Below are 11,215 nucleotides of genomic sequence, written 5' to 3'. Positions count from 1 at the left end.
CTTATCCTATTGCTATAAAAACATAATGAAACGGCTGTCATGTTGGAACATGGTATTTGGGGTAACCCTAATCTTTCTTTTTAGGTCATAGTCACTCATACTTGGCACCAGAACAGACTGTCCTATCTTTCCTTTGAGCAGAGAGCTGTGTTATTTTGTTTTTAGTTGATATCAGCTTTGCTCACAATATCCTGAATCTGGAAACAATCTAAATATCCACAAACTGGTAGAGAAGCAAACAGTGGGATACCCATGTTGTGGAATTCTGTCATCAACAGACAAGAACAATGATAAGTGTCAGGTCATGAATGGGTCTCAAAAAACATGCTAAGTAAATCAGACACAAAATTCAGATACAAAGATTGCTTATGTAGTCACATTATGGAGTGCCTTAAACAAGCATGAACAGGAAAAAGAGATCACTGATAATCTAAGATGGAGTCTGGAAAGGGTACTGATGACAAGTGGCTTCCTGGTGAAGATGCTTTTCCAAGAACAGAATGCAGCAATGATTGAAAATTTGTCTATTTGCTAAAAATTGTTAAGCTCACATTGAAATTAGATAAAATTTGCTATATAAACTGGACAGCAATATAGTCGCTTTCTTAAAAGAGAAGCATAGACATTTACAAGATGCCAGCAAATTCTGAACAGAGAGATGTGGCTTACAGAAATGCCAGTGCAGCAGTGTTCCAGAGCAGTCTAGTAAAACTTCAGGTAACAGGCTGGACAAAGTAAATGTTATCCCACCAGAAGACCCTTTGAGCCACAATCTACAGCAACAGTAATCATTCTGCCCTTAGTGAAGATTGTGTTGAATAGTTAGGGTTTTTTTTTTAAATTGTGGCAACACTAACATTAAGTTTACCATCATAAATATTCTTTTTTATTGAAAATGGATTTTTTTCTACAATTAATCTGATTATAATTTCCCCTCTCCCTACTCCTCCAAGTTCCTCCCCTCCAATCAGATTCACACCCTTTCTGTTTCTCCTTGGAGACTCAAACAGCTATCTAATGAATAATAGTAAAATAACAAAGTGGAAACACACAAAGTGAAATAGGACAAAACAAAGAGAAGGAAAAAATCCAAAGGAAAAACATGAGAAACACACAGAGACACATATTCATACACACAGACATCCCATAGAAACATAAAACTAGGGCTGGAGAGATGGCTCCGTGGTTAAGAGCATTGCGTGCTCTTCCAAAGGACCCGAGTTCAATTCCCAGCAACCACATGGTGGCTCACAACCATCTGTAATGAGGTCTGGGGTCCTCTTCTGGCCTACAGACATATATGCAAACAGAATAGTGTGTCCATAATAAATAAATAAATAAATAAATATTTAAAAAAAAGAAACATAAAACTAGAAAGCATAATATATAAAAAAGGACCTGTAAGGTTAAAAAAGATGCTCTTAGAAAACTTTATGAGACAAGGGAGCCTCCAAAGATGCTATTGAGTTTGTCTTTTGTTGGCCATTTATTGTTGGACCTGGTGCCTGCCTTTAAGAGTGGAGAAATTAAAAACTTTAAAATGGTTAACTGACAAATCTTTGTGGTGAAGCATGGCCTTTGACATCAGGAATATTACAAACACTAGAACAGCTGGTATAGAACCAGCTAAATGTTCAAAATATTAAAGAATTGACCAGTCCTTGGAATTCTCCTATATTTATCATTAAAAAGAAATCTGGAAAATTGACAATGGTAAAAAAAAAAATCTAAGAGCTATTAATAAGGTGATCCAGCCAATGCGTTCTTTATTGAACTGGAATTCATGTGCCTTCTTTATTACCAAAGAATGGTCTATTTTAGTGACTGATTTAAAGACTACTTTTTTAAAACTATACCTTTACAAAAACAGTATAGAGAAAAATTTGCTTTAACAGTTCCCACTTATAATAATTTCAACCTGTTATAAAAGTATCAGTGGAGGGTCTTATCATAAGGAATGTTGAACAGCCCCAAATGATTATTTTGAATGACAGTATTTTGTGTTGCTATTTTGTATGACAGTCATTAGAAATAATTTGTAAAGTTTTCTCAGTCTATAATTTGTCATTATTTGAATGATATCTTACTAGCAGATTCAGACACAAATACCTTACAAAAAATGTTTGATGAACTAAAGAGAATCTTGCCTTATTGGGGAATACAAATTTCTCCCCCCAAAAAAATGCCAAAGTCAATTCAATTAATTACCAAGGATGTAAGATAAGTTTACAAAAAAAATTCAACCACAGAAAGTACAAATCAAGCAAGATAAATTACAAGCTCTTAATGATTTTCAAAAATTGCTGGGAGATTAACTTGATATCACCCACAATTAAATTAACTGCTCTAGAACTAAGTAATTCATTTTAAACCTTAGAAGGTGACAAGGACTTAAATAGTCCAAATAAATTATTAGCTGAGGCTGAGAAAGAATTGGCTCTGGTAGAAAAGAAGTTGCAGGATATATATGTGGATCACTTGGACCCAGAGCTTGACTGTAGTCTGAATATTTTAACTTCTGTGTATTTTCCTGCAGGACTTTTTATGCAGAGAGAAGATAAGATCTTAGAATGGATATATTTAGCACACAAACAGAATTTAAAAAATTAAAGACTTAGTATAAACAATTCTGAAAAGAAAAATGAATCTTTGCCAATTAGCAGGAATAGCCCCAAATGAAATTGTAGTACCTTTTGCCAATGTTGAAATTGCCTCTCTGTGGGAAGAAATGAACTCTAACAAAGAGCTGGCAGTAATTTCTTTGGAGAGCATAGCAGCAAATATCCCCAAAGCAAGAGACTCCAGTTTATAAAAAGAACTAATTGAATCCTCCCTCACATACTAAGAGGAACCAATTTCTGGAACCTGTACATTCTATACTGACGCAAATATATCAGGAAAGGCAGATTGTAGGTCAAGAAAAATAAGTAAAGTGGCTCAAAGCCCTTATGACTCAATTCAAAAATCAGAATTAAGTGTTATTCTCATGGCATTATAATAGAAAATATGCTAAAAGCCTCAGAATTTTCTAAGAATTTCTAAGAAATATCATGTTAATACCAAAGGTTTGAAGAAGGATTTTCTTTCAGCACATTATAAGGAAATTTCCTACTTGTTTCTTGTATAACCAAACTCCATTACCTGCAAGAAGTAACCCAAAAGGTATTCAAAGAAATGAAATTTGGCAAATAAATGTGTTTCATTTTGCAGAGTTTGGAAAATTAAAGTATGTGCACCATTCCATAGGTACTTATTCAGGATTTCAATGGACAATTGCTTTAAGTTCTGAAAAGGCTGATTCTGTAATTACACATTTATTAGAAGTCATGGCCATTATGGGGATGCCTGTATAAATTAAGACTGACAATGTCCCAGCCTGTGTCTCTAGTAAAATAAAACTGTTTTTGCATATTAGAATATAAAGCATATAACAGGTATTCCACACAATTCTACAGCACAAGCAGTTAAAGAAAGATCTAATTTCACTTTAAATTATATCCTTAATAAATAGAAATGAGCAATAAAGAAACACAGAAATAGATTACACAGTGCTTTATTAACTTAAAATTTTTTAAAAGGTAATGAGAAAGAACAACAGTAGTGGAGAGACATTGAAAAGTAGAAAAAGACTGATGAATTAAATCATTCTGTATATTTTAAAGACGTGTTGACCTCAAAATGGAAACCAGAATATGTGTTACATTGAGGAAGAAGTTTTGCTTTTGTTTCCACAGGAGAAGAAACCTATGTACACCATCAAGATTAATAAATATTAGATTCAACCTGGAGAAATCTCTTGATTAAGAGAGATGAGTAGTTCATCAAATGGCTTGATCATTCAAATAAATTATAAGACTAATAAATGCCTTTAATTTGATCAGGTATAAAAAAAGTATTATTCAAAGATAATGCTTTTTCTGTTGCCAAAAACTTTTTTTGCATTAGCAAATAAAGAACCTGCCCCCAAAAATGGACTTCCCAAAATTGGTGCTGGGGCAGGATTTTGTTCATGTCTTTTCAGAAGAATAAAAATAACCAACTATAGAATCTAAAAACCACTGGACAAATGTGACATCTAAAAAAGAAGAATGAATCACGAAGAGAAAATGACCCAGGAAAAAAGTAGATTGCCCTAATGGTATAATATGCCCCCCAACTAAGTAGAATTTTATAAATTTTCCCAAATTATTGTTTTTGATGCTCTGTACAAACATAAAAGACATATGGTCTTTTTGTGGTCCCAATTCAATTAAAAATTAAAGCTGGCTTTGGAGTTGGTGCCTGGCTTTCTCCTTCTCTAAACCTACACATGCTTGTTAAAGAACTATCTAAAATCTCTGTCTCATATCAGAAAAGCCACCTGGTATGGGACAGAAGAAATAACCAAAATTAAGGGATTATTCTATTGCCATTAATCTCATAATCCTTTGATTTTATTTTGACTCTTTAAAACTTCTCTTAAGGTATAAATATTATCTCAGAATCTATTATATATAAGATACATAATAATACATGTATAATTTCTGATGTGATATTAGTGGTCATATAGAGTACTAATTAATTCTAGAAATAAGATTCATCTAGCTTCCTGTACTTATTTTGGGGTTTGAATCTAAGGAAGGTAACTAGGAAGTAAGTTTGTATGGCCTGGATGTATTTAACAGATTGTGGTCCTTTAACCTCTCAGAGATCTGCTGCATGACATTTAAAATGTGTTTCCTGCAGTGAACAGTAACCATTCCTTCCATTGACTTTTGAGGCCTCCCAGAAGATGGTGTACAATTACAAATTCAGCTGGATTATGGTAACTCCACTAAGATGACAAGCACCACCCAAAGAACAGCTGCAGACAACAGACTGCTCAGAACAACTTCAAAGCAGTTAGCTAAGATGGACCAGCCTTATAGACACTCTGAACTTCAGATAAGCTCTCTACTTTCCCATCACACAAAGACTGAACAACAAATGATACAACTCTCCCAGGACTTGATCAACATCACAATTTTCTCAGAGTACCATAAAGAAGCTGTCACCTTCCAACAATAGGAAGTAATTTTAAGAACATCATACCCACATTCCAAGAGGTGGGGGGTGGGGGGGTTGTTCATTCAGGACATTATGGATGCTTGTTATTGTTTAGAGGGGTTAGTTGCAAGTTGTTTTGGTCAGGTTCAAGGAGAAAATTAAGCAGAGGAGGTGAGATTCAGGGATCTCTTTCTGAAAAGAAAAAAAGAAAGGATATAAGAATGATAGGATAAAAGGTACAGATTTCTGTATATTGATGCAAATTTAAGGTTATTTTTGTTATAACATTATATATGTGTGTGTGCGCGCGCACGCGCGTGCTCTTTTTTAAGGTATTGTGACTATTCAGGTCATTTAAAAATGTACAGTTAAGTTCTTGAAATCTACTATTACAAAGTGTTTAACATAATTGAGATAACAATCAAACTTGTAGTCATGTTAGGTATATTTTCAAAGTCAGAGATAAATTTTAGATAAGTGATCTTCAAACACTTCAGAGATCTATATAATATTGCCTTTAAGATGTTTTAATAACATAAGGCTTTTCATGACAGTGAGATATTTCTACCCAAGACAGTACCAATCTACTTCAGAGAAGATGATGGGCATCAAAGAACCTCGATGGAACCAAAATGGAGTTGCAAAGCTAGTCACTGGGTGAAAAACACCCTTACCTCAACTACTGACAGTATGCTGTCCAGATTGGACAAGCAGGATACAAAAAAAAAGTTGGTTGCCAAACTTTGCCAAGTCAAGGCAGGAAAATCCTTCAAAATTCCTACTTCACAGAAAAGTCTGTCAAATATTCTTTGCCTGTAGGCTGAAGATGGATGACTTAATGTTACATAGAAAACTTGGATTACTGTCCAGTCATCCAGCTGTCTCTGTTATTTCTAGTGTTTTGAAAGTTGTTTACTCTGCCATTCCTATTACTTAGGTACTATTATATCCTTCTCAGGTCTCTGGCAGGAATTAAAGATTAGACGGTTATAGCTTTATCATTCTCTTCATTATCAAATTAAAATCTCATAAAAGAGATGTAAAGTTTATAAAGGTTGAGAGACATAATAACAACTTAAGTTGTTTATCTAAGCAAATGGTTTAAGTCTAAAAGGATAGTTTTAAAATGCTAATACAGTTATGATAGAAAGTGGTTTAGGTATAAAACTTTGGAGTCACCAAGATAGGGTATATAAAAGAGTATTTTATCCAAATTTGCCAAATATAAGTGGTTTGGACATTGTCAATGTAATTCTTACCTGATAAGTGTTCTTACTAATATAGTTTTGCTGTTTTAGAGATAGAGCCTTTCCTTTTTATTTAGACAATATCTGAAAATTGTTCTTACTGTTTGTAGTTATACTGTCTTAGAGCTAAAACCTTTCCTTTTTATTTAGGCAAAAAGGGGAAAATGTTGCAGGATATTTGATCACACTGTGAAACTAAAATTAACCTTGAATCATGGGGTGAAGGCAGAGACTAGTTGACAGGAATTGGCCATAGAGAGGACAGAGGAGCCAGAAATATGGCTAGAGAGATTCGCAGAAAGGAGTAGAGAGAGATTAGAGATTCATGGTCTTTTTGGTTTGGGACAAGTGGAGAGGTACTTCTCATACTGCTTCTCCCCAAATCTTTATTGATAAATAGACAATAAAAACTTAGTTAAAACCTACATTTGGAGGCTGAGGCAAAGAAAGTGTCATTAGGACCAGAAATCCCACCAGACTGCTCAGGGTGCTGACTGTGGAGACTAACCCCCCCCCAAGTGTAAACAGTACTTAAAATATCAGTAGATTCAGGTGTGTCACTAAGCCTACAGAAAAACAATTGCCCTAGCATATCTGCAGGAAGGATACTATTGAAGATTAAAGGTTTTGTGGCTGGCTTGATGTTTATGTTTCTCTTTTGTGTCTTCCATTACCAAAGAAGCTAGAACATATCATCTAGGCATTAGGTTTGAGAAGATTATAATTCTAAGTTCTGATACCTGGTCTTGTCTTTGTTGGGTTGGTGCTTCATTCTTTGGCTTCTGTTTTCTCTCTGGTTCTCAGGAGAATGTGATGGGTGTGTCTTGCCTGGTAGGGATCCTGATAGGTATGGCCACTGTAGGTTCTAGTTAAAATGTCCTTCTGTGTATTGGAAGCTGATACATAGTAATGGGGATGGGCTTGGAGGAAGGGGCTGAAGCATCCAAAGGAGGGATGAAAGCAAGGTGTTCCACCGACATCTGCTTAGTCCCTGGGAATGGGGTCAGAGAGTGAGGAGAGGTCACAGGAGGTAGCCTGCAGAGCTGGGGATGGGGCCCAGGGACAGGCTTTGGAGGAGCAGGGAGAGTGAAGAGCAGGAGCTGGTCTACCTGTTTTGCTGGCCTACTCACTTTTCTGGCATGCTTGGCTGATGGGTTTCCAGGGACTGCTGCTGGAGTTGGGAGCTGAGAAAGCAGGATGAGTGGGGAAGGATGCTGGAGGAGAAAATCTGCGTCTGCGTAATGCACTGCAGATGGGTGCAGATGGGGGAGGGGGAGGCCAAAGCATCTGGTCTGCCACAGAGCTGGGTGTGAGACTCTGGAACTGGATTTGGAAGGGCAGAGGGGTAGAGGAAGATCTGCAGTGAGGCTGCCTGCTCTCCTGGCTGGAGTGGTCTGTGGGTTCCCAGGAAACTGCATTTTCTTGACTATGATTTATATGGGAGGACCTAGCTCACTGTGGTTGATTTCGACTCCCAAGCTGGTGATCCTGGGTATTATAAGAAAGCTGGCTAGCAAGATATGGAGAACAAGCCAGTTAACAGATTTCCTCCGTGGATTCTGCATCAGTTACTACCCTGCTTGAATTCTAGTCCTGACTTCCTTCCATGATGGGCTGTGATAAGGAACTGTAAACTGAAAGAACCCTCTCCCTCCCCTGGTTGTTTTTGGTCATGGTGTATTACCACAGCAATAGAAACCCTAACTAAGACATACACCTTGCTGAAACAGTCCGTTATAGATGGGAGTTTGGTCCTGGGAGAAGACAGGCCTCATCTATAGCTTCTTCAATCACAGTGGCATATCTTCCCACATCCTTCACTGTATGGCCTCCCTGCAAACCCAGACTCAATGCTAGGGCCAGATGGAAAATAGGTTTCAATTTTCGTTTTAGTTGTTTGTTTAATGTGGCCATGACCTAGTTTCTAGGCCCTGAGGAGAGGACACATTATGTCCACACCCCAATCACTTCCCTTGCCCTGCCCTCCCTTCCCTAACAGCCTTAATGGCCTAAGGGCCAAGCATGAGAGGATTGTGAGCCATCTCTATGCCCAAAGTATTCAAATTAGCCAATTAGTTGGGAAGCCAGATTCCTGGAAATCTACACTCCTTTGGCACAGATAAATTGCCTCCTACTGTTCCAGCTTGCTGTTTCCTTCCCTACCTCACAGTCATTTTACTACAGAGCCCTCTATGACAGTCTTGGCCTTTGCTCCTTTATACTTATATACAAGAAACTCTTCAATCTCTCCAAGAGTCAGTGTGTTCTGTCCCACCATCCGAAGGACCATTAAGTCGTGTTAAGTCACAAAGAGGATGTGTGATGGCTAAGGAAGGAGGAGGTGCTCTCATGAATTGAAATAGACTACTCAAACCTCTCCTCTGGTGAGCTCTTTGTGAAGACAGTCTCACTAGCCCCAGAGTATCTGTCCCTGATGTTTTTAAACACGTTGTTGTATTCAAGTTGTAGTTGTTGGCTGTTTATTCTCAGACAAAGGACAAATAGCTATGGAATTTTTTGATTGAAGATGATTTTGATGAAGAGGCTGACAGTATGTCTTTTTATCAACCCTATGCAAAGGCAACCAAGACATGTTGAGATGGAAAGAAATAGCCTTCCCCAGGGAAGAGCACACCAATTGGTTAGCCAATACCAAAACCATAGACAGACAAGTAACATTATATAGACTGAGCAGGTTATATTTAAGACTATGTATGTGTATAAATACCCATGTATGTATAGAGCAACAATTAATATAAAAACAATTATTTAGGGGCTTCCCAGTACCACGAGACCTGGGTACATGAAGAATAAGCACAGCTCCACCCCAGGACTCTTATCCTGGGAAGGCAGAGATCAACCACCAGTGGCTTGGGCCCTGTGGCTCACCATTGTGATGATCAAGTATATAGTGGGGAAATGGAAGAGAGAGAAGCAGAAAGGTTCATGTACTGGAGAGAGAGGCACATCTGAAGAGTCCAGAGCAGTGCAGAACTGGCTGAACTAGGTGGTCTTGTTGCCTCCCAGGGCCATGACCATGTCTGGGCCTAGGCTATTGCCAAGGGCCATGTCCGTGGTCCTGATGCTCTTGTGGCAATCTGTGTTGTCCATGGCTTCTCTCACCACCGAGGACCCTGCAGATGCCTGAAGCCACCTACGACCATGTTGGGAGTCCAAGGAATGTGTACCCACAGGAGACATACCATTCAAAGTGATGTGTGCTACCACCCAGACTGTGGCAATTGGCACTAATAATCTCAATGGGAGGGGCACTATTAGGAGGTGTGGCTTCATTGGAGTGGGTATAGTCTTGTTGGAAAAGTGTGTCAGTGTGGGGGCAGGCTTTGAGGTTACCTATTCTCAAGATACCCAGTATCTCAGTCAACTTCCTGTTGCCTGCAACAGCTACTCCAGCCACTCCAGCTGCTCCAGTACCACATCTGCCTGCATGCTGCCATGCTCCTCATCATAATAACAGACTGGACCTCTGAAACTGTGAGTGAGTCACTCCAATTAAATGTTTTCTTTATCAGAGTTGCTATGGTCAATGGCATCTCTTCACAGCAATAAACATTTTAAGGCAGGTCATGTCTGGGTCTGTGACTCTACCATAGCCAGGGTCTGCACTGATGTCCCTGGCTGCTGTTACAATCAAAGCCTGAGCAGATGCCTGGGGATAGGAATGCCACCTGGGTACGTGGTGATACTTGAGTGTCACACTGCCTGCCACTGGGGCCATGCCTATCTGGGTGACCTGTGATGCCACCTAGGGCCATGGTGATATCTGCGTCCAGACTACTGCCAGGGACCACATCTGGGTCTGTGGTCCTACTCTAGCCTAGGTCTGTGTTGATACCCATGATCCATGTTGCCATCAAAGGCCACATGGATGCCTAGGAACTGCTCCACTACCTGAAGAAGTGTTGGTGTCCCAGGGCTGTATCACTGATGGGGTCTTACAGGCCTGAATGGCATGTTCTGCCAACTGGGGCCAGAACATTGTTTGTGCCAAGCTGCAGCTAGGGCCATGTCTCTGCCCATGGCCCAGTCACAGGCAGGGTGATATCTGAAGCTCCTGTTATCATTGAGGAACATGTGGATGCCCGGGATCTGGACTGCCACCTGAAGGCATACAGGTGTTCAAGGGCCATGCAGCCAATGGGTCCCTCTCGATCTGACCGTCTGCACTGCAAACTGGGCCATGGTGACATCCTGATCTGAACTGCTAACAAGGACAATATCTGGATCCATGGTCCAACAGCAATTGGAGTCTGTGTTGATATCCATGGTCTGTGTTGCCACCAAGAGTCACACAGATAGCTGGGGTCTAGACCATCACCTAGATCCATATTATGTTTGTGAGGGCTGAGCCTCTGCAGGGGCCTTACAGATCTGAGAGGCCTATGATATCACCCAGGGCCATGGTGTTGCTGCCAAGGGCCATGTCTGGGTCAGTGGCAAGACCTCAGTCTTGTTCTGTATTGATGTCTGTAGCTCCCGTTACCACTGAAGACAGTGAGCATAAGACTGTACAGACTTGGCTCTGCCACTCACTAGCTGAAGCACTAATGAGAACCAGTCCTCCCCCCACCAAATGCATCCCTCAGGAGAGTGGGTCCTGCACCTTACCTGGGCAAGCACTGTAGAGCTGACCCCACAGATGGGGCTGCAGATGAGCCTGCCCTGAAGGCATAAAAATGAGAGAGTTGGTCCCATTATGTCTGTCACACGGTGGTATGGGTGAGGGGGAGATGTGCCCCTTGCCCTCGTCACTTACTGCAGGCAGGAAAGCTGATCCTACCCCTCACCAGCTGCAGCACTGGGGAGGACTGATGGAGGAAGGTCATTGGTTGATTAAATAAAGAAGCTGCTTGACCTGATAGGTTAGAACACAGGTGGGAGGAGCAGACGCTGGGAGGAAGAGGAAGTGAGCTCAGAGACTC

General features: G+C 40.0%; 1 pseudogene; it reads right to left on the bottom strand.

Annotated features, from left to right (window-relative positions):
- Positions 1–9,275: 9,275 nt before the first annotated feature.
- Positions 9,276–11,215, bottom strand: part of LOC101998270 — a 13,763-nt pseudogene continuing 11,823 nt past the window's right edge.

This window comes from Microtus ochrogaster, unplaced genomic scaffold (assembly GCF_000317375.1).
Source record: "Microtus ochrogaster isolate Prairie Vole_2 unplaced genomic scaffold, MicOch1.0 UNK2, whole genome shotgun sequence".
NCBI lineage: Eukaryota > Metazoa > Chordata > Mammalia > Rodentia > Cricetidae > Microtus > Microtus ochrogaster.
Note: the sequence above shows the minus strand (reverse complement) of the source record. Positions and strands in the feature narration are given on the sequence as shown.